The sequence below is a fragment of the Mastomys coucha genome, unplaced genomic scaffold, assembly GCF_008632895.1.
Source record: "Mastomys coucha isolate ucsf_1 unplaced genomic scaffold, UCSF_Mcou_1 pScaffold3, whole genome shotgun sequence".
Classification (NCBI taxonomy): Eukaryota; Metazoa; Chordata; class Mammalia; order Rodentia; family Muridae; genus Mastomys; species Mastomys coucha.
Genome location: NW_022196909.1, coordinates 50,814,224 through 50,820,699, shown reverse-complemented (window position 1 = coordinate 50,820,699; position 6,476 = coordinate 50,814,224). Strand labels below are relative to the sequence as shown.

The 6,476-nt window shown below is 44.7% G+C and overlaps 1 long non-coding RNA gene and 2 pseudogenes across 1 annotated transcript in view; 2 read left to right on the top strand and 1 right to left on the bottom strand.

Moving 5' to 3' along the window:
* Positions 1-404, top strand: part of LOC116074679 — a 7,736-nt gene extending 7,332 nt beyond the window's left edge. The window contains exon 3 of the long non-coding RNA XR_004112247.1: positions 237-404. This is a non-coding gene — a long non-coding RNA (uncharacterized LOC116074679). The remainder of the gene's footprint in view (positions 1-236) is intronic.
* A 4,349-nt stretch (positions 405-4,753) lies between these two features.
* LOC116074443 lies at positions 4,754-5,724 on the bottom strand (annotated as a pseudogene).
* Positions 5,725-6,196: 472 nt separating this feature from the next.
* LOC116074442 overlaps positions 6,197-6,476 on the top strand; it is a 41,463-nt pseudogene continuing 41,183 nt past the window's right edge.

Below are 6,476 nucleotides of genomic sequence, written 5' to 3'. Positions count from 1 at the left end.
ACGCCAGCGCCCGACTCCCAGGAGCCCTCACCGCGGGCCCCGGACGCCGGAGGAAGAGGCCGCCCCAGACCCGGAATCAACATTTGGTCTTATGTCAACTTTAGATTCAATCTCATATTGATGTGTATTAATCTTGATGTATAATTGTTCTTATTAACATTGTCTCTAAATATTTCCCACATGGTCGCACAGTTATTACCGCCTGACTTATGTCCTGTATCTTTACCATCCATTAGGTTATATTCTGGCCCCGTTGATGGACCCTCTTCTGAGGCACATGGACTACTTCTCCTTCTGCACAGTGGGTTTTGTCAGCTTGAAAGAGCAAGAGCCTGCCTCAGCCCCTGACTGGTGATCTCTGAAAATGAGCCATACACATCAAATAATAAAAACAATTTAAAGGAGCATCAAAATGGCAGTTGCTCCCACACCTGAGGACCTAACTTTGATCCCAGGGATCCATAGGAAAGAAGATGCAGGTCTCTTGAAATTTGTTTTGAGGCTGTCACAGCACATGTAGGAATACATGCACACACCCACACTCCCCACCACCATAAAGTAATTTCATACACACACACCATCACCACCACCACCACCAGGAAGAACAACACAAACAAAACAAAGAAACAAAACCTACCAAAGTTTGTGCCACATGTCATTTTCTGACAATTATTGGAGAAAGAGTGGAGTGGCGTGACTGCACCCCCACATACCTTGCCTAGCCACTCACCCCACCCCATCCCATGGACTAACAGTCAGGAGTAGTGTGGGCACAGAAAGGACTCGGGCTGTAGCTGAGTGCAAAGGGCAAAAGAGTTCTCAGAAGGATGGCTTGTGGCAACATACTATCCCCAGGAATGCGCCCACAGCCTCACTGCCCCAGGTCAACATGGCTACTCTGCCCTTTTACCATTCCCTCCCTGCCCTTCAGTTCCCTGGACTGTAGACTGACTATTGGTGAGGACAACCTAGGACTGAGAAGAGACAGAGCTACAGGCCAGAGAGACTGTCTCCTACATGTGTTTCCTTGCCCACAATAAATAGCTTCCTTCAACTGCTTATTCTGTCTGCAATATTGGAGATTTCTTTCCTGCTGACAGTTGCCCTTGAGATGTTTACTGACTTCTAAGTCAACTGGCAGAGGAAAAAAAAAAAAAAAACTGGATCAAGGCGTTTTGGGGGCTGTATCAATACTAGGCAAGCTCTAGACTCTAGAGTCAGCATCTGCATGCTAAAACCGTGTTTTGTTTTAATTTCTAGGTTCCTTTAAATTTGTGTGGTGGTGCCCTGGCAGAGCATGCAGAACAGTGGTTTCTCTGGTGAATGAAAATGGTTTGTCAGTGCTGATTTGGATATGGACCCAGGACAGACAAAAGGTTGAAGGGAAGAATGACCCTACCCCCACCCTGCTATAGGGTTCAACTGAATCTGTCTCCTATGTGAATATTAAGGGCATGTGGTGGGCTGGCGAGATGGCTCAGCGGGTAAGAGCACTGACTGCTCTTCCAAAGGTCCCGAGTTCAAATCCCAGCAACCACATGGTGGCTCACAACCACCCATAATGAAATCTGACGCCCTCCTTGGTGTGTCTGAAGACAGCAACAGTGTACTTACATATAATAGTAAATAAATCTTTAAAAAAAAAAAAAAAGGCATGTGGGCACCCTGGTGTGAACACACAGCAGAGAGAACACCCTATGACCAAAGTGCCTTTGGCTGTGTTAGTGGTGGACAGGGAAAGAAAAGTCTTGTAGGTTTTCTTTACAGGTTTCCCTCCAGTGTTCTCCATGCAAAGCATGAACTATGATTGGTCTCTGAAGTCTTTTTTTTTTTTAAAGATTTATTTTATTTTATGTATATGAATACTCTGTACCTGTACAGATGGTTGTGAGCTTTTCATATGGTTGTTGGGCATTGTATTTAGGACCTCTGCTCACACTGGCACAAAGATTTACTTACTATTTTGAATATTAAGTACACTGTAGCTGTCTTCAGACACACCAGAAGAGAGTATCAGATCTCATTGCAGGTGGTTATGAGCCACCACGTGGTTGCTGAGATTTGAACACAGGATCTTCAGAAGAGCAGTCAATGCTCTTACACACTCAGTCATCTCACCAGCCCAGGTCTCTGAAGTCTTGCACTGTTTTTCCTTGGTAATGTTGCCTGATGAGCGGGTAATGAATTCTGGACTTTACTGTGCATGCAGAGATCTTGATTTCCTAATAATTCACTGTCCTTTTAGAATCAACATTGTATGGAATATGAAAAGCATCTAACCTGATTTACAATGTAAGGAGGATATGTCTGGTTTCTGTACTGTTACTACATAATTCTATGTGCACTGAGTGAAATTTAACTCCACTACATTGTTGTAGCTGCTCAATATTGAGCATCTAACTCCCAGGAAGCACATTATACAGAGAAACAACCTTTTCAACATGTCATGTCCTGAAATTTGCACTAGTAAACATTAAATTAAAAAGTGTTATTTCTATGGGGGAAAAAAAGGACAAAAGGTTGTATAGACTGACAAAGCCACTCTGCTCCCCTCCACTCTCCTGCCCTCCACTGTGCTCCCCTCCATTCTGATCCCCTCCATTTGGCTCCCCTCTATTCTGTAACCCACCACTCTGATCCCCTCCACTCTCCCTCCTTCTATTCTCAAGCCTCCAATCCTTCCTTGTGCCTCTCTTCCTTTTCTTCTTATTGTCTAACTCCCCAAAAGCAGAACTGCCAGCATCTTCACGTGTTTTAAGGATTTATTCAGTATTTTCTGGACATGTAGTAGAGGACTATGACTGTCCATGTGAAAAATGAGTGTCTCCTAGTCAGCCATGATAGCACTCAGGATGCATAGCCAGGTGGTTCTCTGAATTTGAGGCCAGCCTGATTTACACAGGGAGTTCCAGGACAGCCAGAGGAAAAATCCTTGTCTAACCCTCTTCCAGGAAAACCCCTGAAAATGAAATTTACTGCATCTGATCCTCCAGTCTATGAAGGCCATCTGGTCTACCCATGGCCCAGGAAGGACACTGGAGCCTATGACCCTTGAGAATGTTTGCCCCCTGCCCTCTTCCCCCCCCCCCTTGATCACCCCTGACACACTTTGCAGTCACCCCAGCAGCCTCTGATGATTTTGTCCAGTACTGCTGGGGAAATCCTGGGGAAGATTTAGTCCCTGTGTTCATCAGGAGGGCTGCTGTGTCCTTGATTGTGGTCCTCATCTTGGAGCCCCAGTAGTTCCAGCTCTCCAGTTTTTGATTCTTTCCTGTAAATGAGGAAGAAATATCAATATTGCAAACCATGAACATTGCCTGTTTATACCGCAATTATCTTAGTGTGCTTTCAGGTAATTCAAAGATTTTTATACAAAGCTGAGAACAGACAAAAAAAAAAAAAAAAAAAAAAAAAAAAAAAAAAAAAAAAAAAAAAAAACCGCCAAAGACTTGAGATCTATGGAGGTGTTGCCTGTATTGCCTGTATCCCTGAGAAAGTGGACAGGCTCACAAGGAAAGCAGGGAGAGGTAGGAGGGAAGTCAACAGTGAAACATGCTCAGCAAGGGACAAGTAGCATAGGCAAAGGGAAAAGAAGAAATTGACCTTCAGAAAAACCAGCAGGATTGAAGAAATAATTGAGTCAGGTCAATGTTAAAGGAGACTGTGATGGTCAGAGCTGATCTAAAACCTCACAGTATCCAGAATCCAGTTACAAAGCAAAGCAGCTGCTCTTCCAGAGCTCCTGAATCCAACTCCTAGCTACCACCTGGTAACTCACAAGTATATGTAATGGGCTCCTATGCACTCTTCTGGTGTGCAGGAAAGCAGTGTAGCCATATACATGAAATACATATACATAAAATAAACAATTCTTTGATTGTTTGTTTGCTTGTTTGTTTGTTGAGTTTTTGAGACAGGGTTTCTCTGTATAGCTCTGGCTGTCCTGGAACTCACTCTGTAGACCAGGCCTAGAACTCAGAAATCTGCCTGCCTCTGCCTCCCAAGTGCTGGGATTAAAGACATGCACCAGCACTGCCTGGCAAAATAAACAAATCTTACAAAATAAAAAACATTTGAAAAAAACAGTGACTGGGAACTGAACAGTGTCTTTTGATCTTGATTGTACCAGGGCTCATTTCTAAGAATTCAATGACAAATTGCATGAGAATTCATGTAGAGGTGAACTTTTCCACCCCACATACCCTTCACCACCATTACACACTGTCCCCAGCATGCTCCTGTTCCTTACCCATTTCTCCCATAGGTGAGAAAGAAGTGCTAAGAGGGTTACCTACCCAGCACAGCCAGAGAGCTGCAGCTCCCAACACTCCTGTGGTCACCAGGATGGGGACAGTCTCCCAAAATGTAGGACTGGAGACACAAAGAAATCTCAACCTCAAGGGAGAGATGTCCTAAGGGCAGAAAGAAAAATCAGAGTTAGGAAAGCATCCCTTGCTGCACAGAAAAGGAAGCACTTTTTTTTTACACACTTCAAAGTTTTATTTCACTAACTTTGAAGGTCAGATTTCCACAAAATTGTTTTCTGGTCAATTACTAGCCTTTTTTGACTTCACACAATGTGACTACCAAAAGATTTGTGGGTCAGGGAGAAGAGACCACTTTAAGAAGCATTGCATTGACTCATCTTCCACAAGGCAACAGAGTTGGGGATCTGACTGTTCAACAACACACAGCTTTAATTGCATCCATGGGGGCAGACAGGCAAACTAGGCTGTAGACACTCTTTAGCTTGTCAGAAATCACACCAAGGAAAACTTATTCCACAACGATATAAATCTTCTCTTTTCCTCTTGCCCAATATTTTTCTTCTTTTAATTATCATATCATGTAGTTTCTCAAGTCCTTCCTTTAGCGCATCCCCTAGGATTGCACAGGTGGGCTGCAAATGCCAAGGAGTAGATGAGCTCAGTTCACCCATTGCTAACAACTTCTCAACCTCAGAGACATAGAGAGAGCTTTGCTCAGGTCTTGTTTGTTAGCAAGTATATGCACAGGAACTCCCTGATTTTCAGATATCCTAGTTATTTTATGAAATTCAGTTTTGGCTTCTTCCAATCTCTCAAAATCGACAGAGTCCACCACAAACACGATGCCATCTGTGCATTGGGTATATGACTTCCACAGTGGTTTTAAGTTCTCTTGCCCACCTACATCCCAGAAGCAAAAGTGTAGAATTGGCCCAAGGTTACCTAACTTCTCTCACTGTTAAATCCTTTGGTAGGTAGGGTATTTACAAATTCTTTGAACTGCTGCCTATATAAAACTGTTGTCTTTCCAGCGCAGTCCAATCTTGAATAACAATGTGAAAGAAAGGACTGAAAGTACAGCAGGCTAGACAGGCTGGATGAAGCTATGAGGTTGCTGGCTGAAGGTCCTCTATTGTGGCCTCCATAGACTCCTGTCAGCCAACAGGGAGTTTGTATGTACAGGATGGAAGTCTTGTCTCACTGTCCATTCTCCATTTCCTACTGTAGATGGTGTCCCCAACTGAAGCTTCTTCTCATCTGCTTGTGATTTCTCTTCCAGGGTGATTGCTGGCTGATGGTCAGCCTCTGGGGAGTCTGTCCCTGGGCGACAGAGAGCCCTGAAGACTGCACATGCCAGGGAGTTTGACCTGTCTCCTCCCCAAACTCTCTTTTCCTGCCTTTCCCACCTGACATAGACCCCAGATCTGCTTACCAAGAAGAAGAGACTCTGGTTCATGGTGAACACTAGGATCCTTCCAAGCGGCTCTCCAACAGCTCTGGATTACAGGACGCAGGGTCCCTGCAAATCGCTTGCCCTGTGCTGCATGAAGTGCTCTGTGCAGTCTATGACTGGTTGTTTAGTGGCTACTGTGACTCCACCAGCTCTTATATTCCTCAGCATCTGGAATATGTGATTTGATTGGTTGGAATCACAATGACTTCAGTTATTCATGAATATTTTATGAAGTCATTGATTGCTCATCAAGTCTCCTCTCCCCAACCTGCCTTCCCCCCTCCTCCCGCCCGCCCCCAGACAGGGATTCTCTGTGTGCCAGCACCGCCCAGCTTCCCCACTTGTTCCAATGTTGTGGTTTGTGGTTCTGAGATAGAAACTGCTGGCAGCTCAGGAGCTACTTCAAATTTTCTGTTGTTCGCTGAGCTCAGTTAGGGTTGGGATTCCTGGTTCTGAGTTGGGCAGGCATGTGAACATGCTCCAGGGAATGCCATTCTTGGAGGGTAAGAGTGACCCTGACCTCCAGTCACCCTAGATCATCTTAGAATGCCCTCAACCAACAGTCACTTTTAGTGTGATTAACTAATTAAACTTCATCCTATAAGCAGGTGTCCTGGTAAACCTAGAACTTGGTCTCTGGTGCTTGAAGGACAACTTCAGCTCTAAAGGAAAACACCTGTGGGGCTTGGAAGACAAGGTCAGTGGCTCAGTGGGGAAAGCACTTGCCACCAATGCTATCCCTGAGACCAACACAG